Genomic DNA, 15,065 nt, shown 5'->3' with positions numbered 1-15,065 from the left:
CCTGATAGGGTGGACCAGTCTTGAAAATCTGAGCCTTACTTTCTACTCTTCTTGTCTCTAATGTGTCTGCTTATTATGCACAGTCTGCTTGGAGCTCACCGATGTTCTCTATCATAGTAATTGCTTCTGTTAATTCATCCCCTGCCATGGTCATTCTGTGTTATATGCTCAAACGTATTCCCAGTTTCTCCAGCTTTTCAGTCAGTGAGATTTACACAAGTGTGACTGAGAGTTGTCACATGCAGATAATTATTTCCCATAATGTGAGAAAACTCTGACACTGCTTTGCTAATATTATATATGAGTAAGATGAGATGTAGCAACAAACTTTGAAAAACCTCAGAGCACACAGAATAATGCTGGAACTACAAGAATGCTACAAAATATCAGAGTCCACTTCTTAGAAAAACTGCTTATGCTAGATTACACCCCTTGCCTTTGTTTTTCAGGAAAACTGCCATGAGCAGGTAACTAGCAGAATGCAATAATTTGGTAATTATCATAGAAAGTGAACTTAACATTTAAAAAAAAATTAAAATTAGAATTAAATTACAAATATATAAAATTAAAAATAAAATTAAAAAATAAAATTTAATCTAGTAATTTTAAAATTAAATATTTAATAAATAATTAAAATGAATTAATAATTGTGCATATTCTCCCTGAAGAATATTCCTGGATACTAGACACTAATATTTTGTTTTTTACTGAACACTCATACACATACTAGGAGAGCCGTGTTTGTAACCAGCACAACTACATACTGAGTTGTTCTAATATTTCACTCTCAAACAGCTGACAGACCAGGTATTATTGTGTGGAGACTATGTGGCAGCACAAGTAGACTCAGGGTGGCTGTGGCCTCTGCAAATAGAGTGGACCGTTCATCAGAAAAATGAGACGAAAATCCTCAGCAGAATTACTCATGGCCAAGGAGTTCTCCAGCTCCAAGTATGATTTACACATTGTTCTTTATACAGCTTGGCTAGTCACTCCCCCTCACTTTTGCTGAAGAATACATCACTGAGTCAGTGACTTTATGTAATAATGACCGCTATTATTACCGCTATAGTTATTTTGTTTTCTAAGCTCAGGAATAATTGTGTTGGAACTTGTTTCTCTTAAAATACTGAAAGCAAACTTGAAATGTCCCACACTTCTAATTCTTTGCATGACTGTGACCTTGTCCTCAAGCCTTGAAATACAAGGTAATTTAAACGGCTCCAAGAGAAAAATAGAGACTGAAACTAGAATATATTAACTCCAGTGACATTTAGGCCAGTACAATCTTTGCTTCACTCAGAAGGAACCAATTTAAAGTCCAAGTGAGCAATAAACTTGAGTGGCAAATAAGCAGCTCCAAGCTAGCACTGTGAAAGCAAAGAGAGAAATCATTACACTAGAGTATTTGCTTCTTCTAATTTCAAGTAACAGATGGAGGACACAGAAGCTTGTAAAATCATTATTTTTTATTTCTCACACAACAGGTACTGTAATGTGGCATTACGGCGCGGACCCTTGGCACATTTTTATCCTCGTTTTTTGTCCTTAAGTGGCCTGAGTGGAGTTATCTTCTAATACTGAAGGGTTATATTTAATTTACACAGATCACAACCTCGGGCTTGAAGCTTATTTCCATAGGCAAAATCAGAAACCTGTTAACTTGCATTTTGCTTTGTTTCTCTACAGATTAATTTGCTCAGCCATCCGGATATGGTATCTGCATAAACAGAAAAAAAGTAATGAGAGAATTCCTGTAGTTTGGGTCGGGCAACAATACAAGAAGTCTTTCTGGTAATTGTGGTTTTTGCAGTTAAAAACATGCTGTCTATCCTTGCTATTGTAGATCTTAGTTAAGTCTTATATTAATTAAACCCTATTTCTGAAAGGTGCATATAAATAATTCCACTTAGTTAAATGGCTATGAAGAAGGTAGATTTCACAGAGCATTTCAGCATTTAACCAAAACATGTGGTATTATGTCTATAGCATATCTAGCCAGGTACTCTAAGCAGACTGTGGATTTAGAGCTGTCAGACGTAATTATTTCTGGCAGTGCGTTTGTACAATATGCACACCTGTAGCTTTCTCCTCTCTCATATGGGTGAAAGTGTCCAGGAACTCATTTGAGCAGGGATTGTTCCTGAGAAATCTCCTGCTTAAAAAACAGCAGAAGAACATGGGAACGAGCATGAGAGAGTGTTATGAATATTTGCATGTACCTGCGCAATGGTGAGATCAAACCATTACAAAGTTTACTTGTACTCCTTTACTGATTGTTTCCTAACAAAGACTGACCACTTTGATTTTCACACCGGTTAATTATTCCTAGATGCTTTAGATTTTATTCAAAGTGGTAGCTAAGGATAACATGTGCTCTTGCTTTTTTCTTGCAGTATCAGTCAATAGTCAGCCAAACAAAACACTGTAAACCTAATCATACAGGGTATGTGAAATTTAAGCTTTGAACAAATTCTCTAACAGCAGTGGAGTAAATAGTTTTCTTTTCTCAGTTTTCTTTGTGCCAGAATTAAAACGGTAGGCAAATAAGACCATCATATCGACACAAGTTAATTTTGCAAAAGTAGACATGAGCTATTTGAAGGAAGTGCCAACAAGAAAGTAGCTGGATTCTCAAGAAAATTTTAAATGGAACAGCTAGGGTTATATATGTTCAATGGAATTTCTTTGAGAACGGACCTTTGTAGCTGTATGGGAGTTAATGTTCCTTCATTCAAGTAGATTCAAATAGAAAACATGCAGCTACTTAAGGCCATGTGTGTCTAGACGTACCATTGGAAAGAGGCAATTAAAAATGGCATTTTTATGGCCTTTTAGTGTCCAGAAGAACTTCAGCAAGTTAGCTAACATTACAAAACTCCTGTGTTCATAGAAGGGCTAGAATCTAATATCCATACACTTGATGAATAATAGCAGCCGTCAGGGACAGTGAAATTAGTTTGACACAAAGGAAATAAAAGCCAACACTTTCAGTCTTGTTGTCTGGATTTAGCCTTCTTAATCCATCTTGAAGCACCTTGAAAACAATAGTCTGTTTTTTAAATTGCTGAGCCCCTACAGCTCCCACTGACTTGGGCAGAATTTGGATGTGCTAAAAACTTTGAAATTTGATTTGGTGAAGGTGCTCAGATGCGGATATAATTTTGAAAGTGTTTACAAAACTCTTACCTGTTGATCTTGAGGTAATAGCAATAGAGGAAATCTTGATTCCATAGAGACAAAGTTTATATTTCACTATTGTAGTCACCAAGTATCCTTCCAATGAATTAACAGTTAATATGCTATAGATTACCATTCGATGAAAGCTTTGTAAAGATAAACATTTTATTCTTTGGAAAAGAAGTGATGAAAAATGAAACTACCTTTCTTAGCAAAGAAAAGAAAAAAGGAAAATCATCTGTATCAAAAATGTTGAAAGCAAATCAAACAAAGGATGCACTATGCTGAGGGATATGAATCCACGTGCGTTCTGCAAAAAAATGCTTAGATAATAGAAGACACACTTGGATTCTAACAACTGAGCCTTTGTTTCCAAAGCAAGAAAAATCAACTTGGATTTACATTTTCTAATGGATTTGTTTGATCTGAGTGCTGGGGGAATGACAACCATTGAGAATGCATGAGACCTTTAATATTAGCAGACAAGTTCTAGCTGTAGGTAAGATTTCTAACCAAAGGTACAGCAGGAAACCATAAAATTAAAGTGCAAAATAGTAAGATTAATCTGCAAAATACCTAAGCATATGCTTAACTCAAAACATATGTGTAAATTTGCTAAAATACTTTCCTCGGTTAGGACTTTTTCAAATGTAAATAAATTAAATGTTTCCAGTGCTTTTCAGGAGGAGGATTAGAAAAGGGGAAGATAGAAAGCCTTTCTTAAAGATGATAACATTCCGCAATTCATCTTCTCAATAAAGCAGTCAATACTCTGTTGCAGTGGTTCTCAGCTGCTACCATGTGTACCAGCACTAGCTATTCGAAGTTGTAAGACTGCAGTTCCACGCTTTCCCTTCCTTTTGCAAAGATGAATCCTTATGTATGACTCCAACCTTTCTATTACAAACAGAGCACAAACACTGTGAGCAGCGGTTGCTTGTTTCAATTCTAGAAACCTGGCACAGGTTAAAATGTACACAACAGAACTGGAGGCAAGGAGATATCTGAGGCCCAGATTCAGGAAGACATTTAAACTCATGGTAGCTTTAAGCATGCTAAGATTAAGCATATCCAGAAGCACTTTCATGAATAGTGGTAAAATTAGACAAGCGCTTTTCTAACCGAGACCGAAATCTGGTAAGTACTGACAATGGCACTGAATGCTTTCTTCTCTTTCTCTGATTTACAATACCACCTTTTTCAGCTACAGTTGTCAGAAAGAGCTCAAAATATGAAAAGAATAGATGATTCTTCCTGCACTTATTATGCAGCAAATGTAGCTTAATCCTACAACATATGAATCACCTTCTGGTTTTTATTATCCCTGCATTAAGCACTATTTAACTTCACTGATTTCAGTTTGACCTTAAAGATCTATATTATGGATTAGGGATTATATTAGGGATCAGCAAACCTCAGAAGTTTCAGAATTACAGATCCAGTTCAGATAAGAATTTAAACCATGTGACAATAAATCATTTCAAACCTCTAATTTATAATCCCTGGATTCCGTTCTCTTAACTGTTTACAAGAACTAATGAGAGATCTCTCCAACTCTTTCAAATCTGAAGTGGTGGGTAAGAAACCAAAGAGCAGATTTCCATCTATTCCACTGGAAGACAATATTAACAAACAAGGATTTGTATTATACGTGGCTTTTGGGCTTTCAACTTCCAGTTCCTTGAGTGGTAAGCAACCGTGAGCAGAAATCTGTTGCATACTAACGCAAGTCTGACTTTATACAGAATGCAGAAATGAGCAAAGCACCTCCACACTGGCTAGAAGGTTAGCTCTATTCTGTTGCCCACTGCGCTTAAGCGAAAAGGAACAGTTTTTCATGGGGAAAGAATATAGATAACATATGAACATGTTCTTCTTTCCAACTGATCATGTTTGAGCTTGTGCTTACAAATGTTGTGCATCTGCCCTCCAGAGGATTCAAACCCTCAGCTGAGTAAGGCAGTGATCCTAACCCCACCCTGTTTCAGTTGTGTCCACAGCACAAAAAGTGACCACATCTATGTTAACATTGCATGGTTTTGTTAGGAGTTTCAAATTAAAAGCCCTAGAGTGGAAGACTGGAGAGGCTGGGTTCTTCAATTCAGAGACAGTGTCCTCATGGCAAAGGTGAAACACACTTACTGGACAGACTAGGAAACCTTGAACACTATGGCCACTCAACTTATTAACTGGACTGGAAAGTTTTGATTCCTTAGGGCTGATCTGGTAATATTTAGGAGGATTATCTTTGCAGAAAAGAAAAAAAAAAAAAGGTGGCTGTAAGTCATAATCTGCATTTACAAATTTTGTCACCATAGCAGCAGTGATGAGGGGGTGTGATTTTGGCATGCATAACAACAACAGTAAAATTCTTCATGTACCTCAAGTCTTGAAGTCCTATTGCTGTCATATAGTGTTATCTGGTCCAAGCACTTTTTTTTTCAGGTAAACTTTTGTTTCCCAGTCTTGCTGTCTTATAGCAATACTGGCAGGCTTCAAAGAGTCAACTGATTCTGAGGCAAAACATTTTCTGCTTTAAAAAATTATATAAAAACATTTTTGAGGTGAATATTCTTACACGGACCTATAACATTTGATCGTTCCTGGGACTGGAAAGATGAAAAATATCTACTTACAATTCAGCTAAAGCTCTCTCCTCTTTATTTCCAGTCTTTTTCATGAAGTTCTGCTGCTCACCAAAAGAAGCTGCAGAGGAGACAGGCTAACAACATTTGTTTACTGTGGATCTCCCTTTGAAGAATGATTACAACAACATCATTCTGCATATCCTGAGGGTGGATTTCTTATCTCCCTGAAGGATAAGGAGAACAATCACATATTTGATAAGTTCAAACAAAAGCGCACACAATTATAGGAAGTGAAATGTTTGCTAAAAGAGGGCAGTTTATACAAAACCCATTTTTATAACCTCACATATATATTTATTTCATGACAGATTTCAAGAGCAATGTTCCGTAACTCTGCAGTGTCTGTATTATGTGGGGGCCATGGAATATTTTCCATTTGAAAACTGACACTTGGTATTCTCAAGGGGAAGCATTCCGCAGAAAACAGTCAATGTAATAACTTTGCTCAGTGGCTACTTTCACCTCCACCCTCCTCACACTCCAAGGGAATGAGGTGTAGATAAACACATTCAGGCTGCCTTTGCACCTGTAAGAGCAGCTGTACAAAGCATGTGGGGAGCAGGCGTGCTGACTTCCATGGAGACCTGCTGCTCAGAGTTGGGTGGGCTCTGCAGACAGCAGATATAAATGCTTTTGAGAGGCAATGCCTCTCCCAGCCCCCCTGCTCTGCCCTCTGCTACTGCCCAAAAGCAGCAGTGGGAGCCAAGGAGAAAAAGTTACAGGCAGTTTGTTGTGTTGTTAAGGCCAAACTCTCCCACTGCAAAAGGCTGGAGTGGCGCGGCTGCAGGTATGGAAGAGGTGCTGCTGACAAATGTGCCCACATACTCACGGCACCAAATTCCAAAGCCAGTCTCCTTTACCAACATCATCCACCTCTAGAAGATACTCAGGAGAGGTGATTTTCTTCAGCACAAAAGTGACACTCAAAGAATTGGTTCCAAGGAGCCATATCACACTGATTTAAATGTACAGCAGCAAAACATTAGCAGGGCATAGGATGGAGATTTGAATGTGTCAGGAAGTTCCTCCTGATGCAAGAAAAGAGAAGAGAAGAGAGATTTCAATTTCATTCTTGCCAATGTCACAGAATATCTTTTGTTTTTAGAAAGTCTCTTTGTCTATGTCTTGTTTCCTATCTGCATAAGATATATTAGATTGTAATAACGTTTCAGCTGATTTTATAGAAATGTGTAGAGTTAAATAGATCATTCCCTAAACATATATATAGCGTAACAGAGAATGTGTTCCATTTTTTAGGTGTTCCAGTTTTTCCAACTTTGGAAAATCTTACCAAAAATATCACTATTTTGTTCTACAGAAACCTATAGAAACATTACTAATTTGATCAAATTCTGTTGGAATCTTCTGCAGGGGATCATCATCTGTAAGATTAGACCAACTCACATTCCATACAGACATTCAGGGGTATACGTTATTACAATCTGTAAGACTCTTTGGTATCTTTAAAGGTAAGGCAAAACAGAAGTGAAAACTAAGATCAGTCATTCATATATATGCATATGCTGTATATTAGGGAAATGTGAAGTGAGCTGTGAAAGTGGGTGTAAAGCCCTAGCAGGGAAGAATGGGGAGCATTTGGCTTGAAAGCCAGACCTAAAGCGCAGAACAACAGAAAAGCAGACTGAGCAGTCTCCATCTGTTCGGGTAAGCACCCAAAGTATCAAATTCTGGAAAAAAAAGATCAAAACAAAAGGCAACTGTGTTTTAACAAGAGATTGCATTTTTTTTGCATCTCTGATCAGGTCAGAAAATCAGGAGGAAAAAACCTCTACAAAAACCATTTGAAGATGCTCAACAAGTTTGGTCTGGGCATAGAGTAAAACAAACAACCAAGCATATGCAAAAGTAGCTTCTTCCACAGTAAAGACAAATATTCATTTCCTCCTTATGGTTACTCACAGCCTTCCCCTTACTCTTTCCTTACCTTTCTCATCAAGAACTTCTGTCACTCTTTTTGTCAGATGCAGTCACTCTATTGTCAGATGCAGTCCCGAGAGAGGCTGCAAACCCTCCTCAAGGATTCGGTGGCAGGTTAATGTGCAGCAGCCTACAGGGTCATAGGCAGGTAAGTAGGTTAGGCTATGCCCTCTTATTCTGAAGGGTGACTAATTTAGAGCAGAACTGAAGCACCGTCAGGAGGCTGAATAACAGCTTACATTGCTGTGCTCCATCTTGTTCCTGGTCTGTGCAGGAGCAAGTCTCACAACTCATGGATCAGTCCCCAAAAATAGTGTTCAGGTGGCCTAATAAGAGGTACAACATAAGAGACACAATATAAGACTGAGTTTCACACGAGTGAACTCAACGGATATCCAGGTAACTACAGTAGCTTACAACAAAATCAATGAATGTCAGATCCCTATATAATCTTTTACAGACAAAATTAAGAGATTATAACGATTATCAAGTTCACTGGGAAATACATAATAAAAGTTGTAATACACCTATTGACCATATCATTCAAGAAACCAGTATAGATCTCATACAGTTTTCTCACTATATTTCTGCTAGAAAACTTCATAAAACACATAATACATTAAAAATTGAAATAACAAGAGAAATTTTAGAGCCTTTTGAATCCATAAAGTCACTTGTAAGAGTCAGCCTTTTAGCTGGCATAAATGAGCCAAATGAGACTTTACCTAACTGCTAATTCTTTTATTTAAGTATATGAAAAATCTAAAAATGTTCTGAATTTCAAAAAGAAGTACGTTTCCTACTCTGATTGCCTAAAGAGGACTTCCTACTACAATAAGGCTTGGTATTATCTTTAGATTTTTTAAAGACAATTCTCCAGCCCAGAAACCCAGATTCCAGCAGAGTAAGAAAAGTTTTCAGGACTTGACTGTAATGTTTATATACAAAAGAATGCTAGTAAAGTTAAATAGATGTGCATAATACAATGTATCTTAGTAGAGTTTGTTTATACCACAGTTAGAGTGGTGTAAAAGTTGCTTTAGGCAGGTATAGCTAAATCTATTCAAAAGAGAGTATAACATACTTTAGTTTTGTATAACTACATCTGCATTAAAGGCTTACCTGCATTTAATACTAAGGAAAAAAAAAAGTTAAAAGATTGATAACAGCAATCGTTTAGTCAACACAAAAAGATTGTGTACCACAAAGTTTGTTCAGCCTTTGCTATCACTGCCCTTGTATTACTTATGAGGGCTTGGGCCCTTTCAGATTGAGCAACAATCCTACGTCCTATCCACACATGATCATTCAGGTCTGGTGTTTTTATATGTTGCATAGGCAACGGAAAAGTTAACCTAAGGATCCTGACCAGATATTCCTTTGGGAAACCATGCTCCGCACTGGTAGCTTCACAGGTGCTCACCAGTTCTTCTGACATCCTCTTGTGTCATGTGCTGTGGCTATCCCAGGAAAACCATGGATTACTGTTGCAGGTAAAGGTACTCTTATGTATGCAAGTGTTTGTTATCATTTATGTTGAAAGACCTACACAATTGTATAAAATGTTACACATGCATCACTACTAATATTATCTTCTCTTAGAAGAATAGTTTAGATAAAAATTCTGTAGATAAAAGCTCCCATGAAGACAATGACAGCATTAGTATACATTTAGATTAAGGCTTCCAATCCTGCAAATGCTAGCTTCTTAATATTATACCTGCATGTAAGCTTACCATGATGAATACGTGCATAAAACAAAGCATGTGCCAAACAGTTTGAAAGCTTGCAGATTAATGTTTCTCTAAATAGAAATAGGAATTGCCTCCTTCCTGCCTGGAATATATAAAGCATTCATAGCAATCAGTGTATATCATTCACAGTATTGACAGCATTCTTACCTTAGTCTTATACCATATGAAAAAAAAGATTTTAAGGGCTATTGTCCTTGACCCTAAAGATTCCTGTGCATTTGAAAAATGTGCTTACATATTGACAGAACCAGGGCCAAAAAAGACTCGTTTAGAAACAAATACTTCTTCTTCTGTAAAACTTTCAGTCTTCCTTTTCATGTAATGCAAAAGTAACTTCTGTGGAAATCTAACGCTTGGGTTCAATCCTGACCCTACTGAAATGAAAGGCAAAATAGTCTTTGACTTGCAGACTTGGAAGTTAAAAGTCTCTGAACTCATTAGAAGATTCAAAAAGTGAAGATATACGTCGCATTTTAAAGCAGGTATATTCATTTCCTTCAAAGTCATGCACAACTTGCTATCTGAAACAGAGAGACCTTTCTTTACTAATTTATGCAGGTTAACTGGGAAAATAGTGCATAGAAACATATTTTCCTTCCTATATACTTTTACTGATTTTTGGCCCTCAGCATATATAGATCCAAATAGTATTTTCACTTCCAAGTCTTCAAAGTTAAATATTTACTTTTGCTTTCCTGTAAATAAGAAAGGTACTGCTGCTTTTCCCAGAAAGGCTAAAGAATCCTCTTTAATTCCCTTTTGTTATGCACAATTCTGCAATACCCCTCCAGAGGGAAAGGTAACACTGACTTCTGCAAGATATACTTCTATGGACTTTGGAAGAGAACACAATTCAGTAAATTCACACAGAGATTATATTTGCCCATTTTTTCCTTCCTTAGACAAAGTTTCCATCAACAGGAGCTTTGGCCTTCTAGAGGCTGTTAGAATAAATTACAGGTCAGAAAGTGTCATCTGGTTAACACTTTACGTGAAAGCAAAGGCAGACTCACAGACATGAAAGAGATCACAGATATCCTACTATTTATGATGCGATTGTAAAGTGTCTGCGATCTTAAGGTAATACATGTTAATTACCTGCATTTTTTTGCACTGCTGATAGCTATACCTATCATAGCCTGGTCTGTTTGTTTTTTAATCACATTCTTATAAGCAACAGGAACTCTAGGCAATATAATTCTGTAAAAGTAATTAAAAAAAAAAAGTTTAAAACACTGGCATATATCCAATTAGCCCCTGGCTTTGTTCATCGAAAGAAGACAGCGTCTTCCTGCTGATACCTATTCCAGGGTCAAAATTCCAGAAACAAATGTATTCACTAGGTTTGACCCTATGCCGCCAGTGTCATAGAAAGGAGAGCAAGAGCAAGCCTATAGTCCATCATCAAGAGCACCTAAACCTATAAGATGTGTATAAACGAAAAAACACAAGTATGTTTTTGGTGCTTATAGGTAAACTCCCACCTGCTGAGGTGAGGTACATACAACTGGCCGCATACCCATAAAAGTGTGGATAGCGGCTTAAGATACTCCAGGCAAGAAGAAATTTATGCTGGGCCCCAGCTGTGCTTGTTATTCACAGAAGTAGTAAGTTACCCAAAGCCTATCCTATTCCCCATGTCCTTAGGAACAGGTCAAAACTCCTTCTTTCATCCCTTCAGGAGACAGTTTAGGTTAGAGTGGTTAGAGTGACTTTGGCTCAGGTAGAAAAGACAATTTTTTCCTAATACAACAAACAACTGAACATATGCAAAAAATAAATAAATAAAATAATCTTATCACACTTTTCACAAAGCACCTCAGATACTGGTTTGATAGGCTTACTATTATGCAAATGTAGACTAGGTCAGGGAGAGTGAAAATGGAGGCTATGGAAAACAAGAGTAGTTGGGAATAAAATGAACAATTAGTTTTAAGATAAAACTTCATCATTAATTGCAATACATAAGGTAGCAAGTCATCCTGTGACTTGTATGCACCACTATGAAGTGATCCTACAGCTAAGATAATTGCCTTTCTATTACTGCTAGGTCTGTGTAGAGGTATTTTTTCGTGAATACTCTGGACAACTTGTGAAAGAGATCCTTTTTTCAGTAAGTGATAGTTATGATCTCATCATATCCTTTTACACGTGTTTCAGAAGAGCAGAAGTAGTCATAGAAGAGTTTTGTGAAAATATCTATAAAAAAAGCAAGTGTCTGCATTGAGCTCATTGGTATACCCCTGTTAGACCCCAAATGGCACAGAAGAAAGCATTAAAATGTGTTTAATATTTCTCATTGTAAAGCAAGAGTAAGCACACCAGCTCTGATTACATTACAGACAGGAACACCACTGACTTTTTCCGAATTTGAGCCCATACAAAGAGATCTTGCAAACTGCAGAACTATTTGTGGGAGAAGGAACAGACATGAAAAGATCTTTGTCATAGAGCTAAAGACAGTCTAATCAAAACAGAACTAATCTCTGCACTATCCACTGAAATAAGATGAGTTTGTGGCAGTGCAGACAGTTCTGAGAATGTTTAGGTGACTCAGTTTCAAATAAAACAAATCTTGGGAATAAAGCAAATACTACACATTTCCAATACTGTCAGACAGAGAATAACTTCCGACAGGCAGGGTTCCCCAAACCTTTGTGTACAGTCCTCTCGTACAAGCAGTTCAACTAAGCAGAGAGGGACACCACATTCTTCTTTGCATGTGCAACTAAATTGTATGTATCTAAGGAGAGCATATTGCATTTAAATGATGAAGTCAGTCAGTAAATCTTACAGTTGTCTAATTCTTCTAGGACTGTAGCCTCAGTCCATGCCTCTGAATAAATGAAGATGTTCATCATGAACTCCTGAGAGCTTTAAAGCTGGTAGTTCCTCTACAGACTAATTCCACTGATTTTAGTCATGTTGCTTTTAGCTCACACTGGCATGAGAGGAATACCCATCCCATACACTAAATATAACCATCCGATGAATAGCAATCTGCTTATGGGCTTTAGAAAACTTGCTGGACCCCAGCCACAACCGCAAGAAACAAGAGTTTCAGAAGTAATCTTGGCTCCTCCTGTTCTCTCACTCAAAGCAAGTAGGAAGGAAATTGCTTCTAATGTGTATAATAATTAAACAAGCCAAGTTATATTAATTAGTTCTCCCATAGTATGCACTTCAGTTCTTCTTGTTATTCCTTTTCAGTTACAGAAGATCATGTTTTAACTTTTTTTTTTTAAGTGAATGAACCTATATGAACGCTTTTTCCTCTACTTTTTCTAAATGTTTGTTAATAGCTAAGCCATTCAGTATGTGACTGCAGCGTATTGAGAATTCCTAAGAAAAGTATGAGTCATCCCATCATTGCAGCTGTATGGCTGGGTATTACTGCCACCTAGTTTTCAAATTATATTATTATTATTTAGACTTGCCAATTTTCAGCAGTAAAAAGGTATATACACATAACCAGAAATTTTTCATTTTAGTCATATGATATGTATTCTGTGATATATTTAAACAGTACAGGGCTGTGCAATGACACACACTTCACTGAATGAATCTACATGCATCTAGATGCAAATATTTGAAATAAATATTAGGAATAAACCATTACCAATCCCATATACAAAACAGCACAAGAACCCAACTCACAACTTTGCTGTGCAGTTTCATAACAAAAGCCTAGTATGTGGCACCCTAGAAGTCTATGTAGATCTCCAGCTGATCTTTGCTAGATGACACTGCTACTTTTATTTAAAATAGCCATTTTTCATTGTAATTGACACATAAAAGTTTCCTAATTAATACTTAATAAAAAGGTAGAGAAATGTGGGGAACAATGAAAGCAACTTTTGAAACCTCACAGAAAATTCCATTTTGAGGTCTGAAAAAGAAACTGTTAGCATTCTCTGTTCTAGCATCCATCTTGTTTTTATGCTAGTTATGTGGTTTCTGACTCTGGCTAGGATCATCTGTGGGAACCAGTGGGAGTTGCAGATTGAAATCAGAACCCAAGTGAGCAACCTTTCACTATATGTGAAATAATAAATATTTTGCCACAGGCAGGTTCAACATTTGAAAAGAAAAATTGCCCATAACTGAAAACATCTCATTAACTATTCATATTGCCATCCATCCCAGAGTGTCTAACTAGGACTGAGGCTCCTTTACGCCAGGACAGACTAACATATTTTATAATCTATCCAGTGCAATTTTGTTACACTAGATGAGGAAAAAGCCCGTTCTTCACTTCCACTGAATTTTGTTCATTCTTTTAACAAACGGCATGGCAAAATTAGGCCATTTCATTGTGTTTGTGGGTAGAAGTCTTGCCCAAAAGCTGTTCAATAAATCTCATGAACAAGTCTGAATCCTGCCTCATGGAAGTGAAAGATTTGTGCACTGTTTTTTCATGGCAGCAACAGCAAGCACTGATATTGTTAGTCCTTATTTTAATGACCACAAGGGCTGTAATGACTGAAAGTAAAACAAGATATTTGTGAATTTCAAACATGATGCAGCCTGAAGAATTTCACATGCTGGATGGGTTGACAGGGCATGATTCTGAAGTAGGCTTTTTAAGACAAAACTGACACATCTATATTAACACAGGTTGAGAGGCCACAGATGTCTCCAAACACTCTCCCTTTTTTTAATTGTTACTGAAAAGCGAAATTCCATTTGAACTCAGATCCTAGGCCCCTGGGCTTGAAAAACATATTGTGCACCCCCCACAGTGTTCAGGTTAAGTCATTCAAACTGTTTTATGCAGCTACAGTAAGGATCACACTCAATTTTTCTTTTTTCCTAACAGGTTTGTTTCTGGTCATAAATTCTCAATCAGTGGGCAAGGCACATTGTACAACTTAGTAAATAGTGTAGTTAAAACATGTTTAAAGTCAAAAGAAAAAGGATCTGACAATGGAGCATTGTCCCCTTTTGCAGAACTGGAGTGCACCTTCTTTGATTTGGTAACCTTGCTGCACTTTGGTATGAAATTGCCCCTTTTTCCATCAAACTTGCATTTAAAGTGCCTCATTAGCATGTCTCACTGGATCAGTAACGATTCTGCTAACCCAACACTCATTTCAGTCAAGCCACCATGGTTTTTCTATCTGTTCAACATCTAAAACTCCTTGACAAAGTTTCTTTTAAAATTTACTCCTTTTGTTTCTCCTTGGTTTTTCTGCAAAGATCTTTAAACTTCGATGTACTCCAAGATGACTCCTGAACAAAAATCATGTCTAGCCCAGCTAGTAAATCTAGCTTCCATTCAATGGGATTAAATAAGTGCTTCACGGCTATTGTAGAAGCCTCTAAAAAGGATCTTGCATCTTTAAGAGTTTCCTACAATAAATTAAAGACATCTCACCCATTGTAAAAGAAAAAAAAAGGGGGGGGGGAGTAGGGGGGACTTGATCCAGCACAGGAGAGCCACGATAACCACAGTGATGCCATACCAAAACATCCACAGATTAGACAGCCTAAACTAACAGCAATGTGCAATGGGAGCAGAATGTTATTTCTTCATAATTCAGCT

The 15,065-nt window shown here is 37.2% G+C and overlaps 1 long non-coding RNA gene across 1 annotated transcript in view; it reads right to left on the bottom strand.

Annotated features, from left to right (window-relative positions):
• Positions 1-1,459: 1,459 nt before the first annotated feature.
• LOC104152852 (uncharacterized) overlaps positions 1,460-15,065 on the bottom strand; it is a 51,633-nt gene continuing 38,027 nt past the window's right edge. The window contains exons 6-9 of the long non-coding RNA XR_011141428.1: positions 8,006-8,092; positions 7,774-7,896; positions 5,817-6,856; positions 1,460-5,713 (exon numbers count right to left, since the gene is read on the bottom strand). This is a non-coding gene — a long non-coding RNA (uncharacterized lncRNA). The remainder of the gene's footprint in view (positions 5,714-5,816; positions 6,857-7,773; positions 7,897-8,005; positions 8,093-15,065) is intronic.

Source organism: Struthio camelus, chromosome 5 (assembly GCF_040807025.1).
Source record: "Struthio camelus isolate bStrCam1 chromosome 5, bStrCam1.hap1, whole genome shotgun sequence".
In the NCBI taxonomy this organism is placed as follows: domain Eukaryota; kingdom Metazoa; phylum Chordata; class Aves; order Struthioniformes; family Struthionidae; genus Struthio; species Struthio camelus.
Note: the sequence above shows the minus strand (reverse complement) of the source record. Positions and strands in the feature narration are given on the sequence as shown.